This window comes from Parus major, chromosome 3 (assembly GCF_001522545.3).
Source record: "Parus major isolate Abel chromosome 3, Parus_major1.1, whole genome shotgun sequence".
In the NCBI taxonomy this organism is placed as follows: Eukaryota; Metazoa; Chordata; class Aves; order Passeriformes; family Paridae; genus Parus; species Parus major.
In genome coordinates this window covers 54,608,359-54,609,026 of record NC_031770.1, presented here as the reverse complement: position 1 = coordinate 54,609,026, position 668 = coordinate 54,608,359, and positions in this window count along the sequence as shown.

Genomic DNA, 668 nt, shown 5'->3' with positions numbered 1-668 from the left:
TTTTTCTGCCTTTCAAGGAGTATCTTCTGATTTCACTACCAAGACAGTAAATGAGCTAAGTCCTAATAATCAGCCATCAGGCAGCCCTGAACCTCTGTAGTCATTTGGAACAACTGATCATGAAAAGGGGCTGGTGCAAACAAGCGGTGTGTGAATTAAGCACCCAGTAAAAACGAGTGTGCGACTCAAGAGAACAGTCTTTGATGTACTTATCTGTGTCATCACATCCGATAACAATCAGACCAACATCTTGGGGAGAACATCCTTGGAGCTCTGAACAGAAGATCCTCTGAAAATCGTCAGGATCCATGAGACCCGAGTCATTTCCAAAGGACAATTCTGTTCACAACAACCCGTCCCAAAGCGTTGCCATACAGTTAATCATATTTGATTACAAGGATCTGTTATCTCTGTAATCACTGAGGACATCGTTTTGCCAAGACCCCTGACTCACTACGATAATCAGTCGCGCACTGATCTCCTTTCTGCACCGGCAGTGCCAAGTCAGTCTCCCCCGGTTCTCTCTCCCCGGTGTTTGCCACTATACTTGTGGCGCTGGGGAAGGGAACATTTTAAGCTCTTCGCCTTCAAGTGCCCCCGGCAGGGGAGGGGAACACCCCCGGCGCACCGCCCGCCAGCCCCGCAGGTGCGCCCCTCTCGCCGCTGGG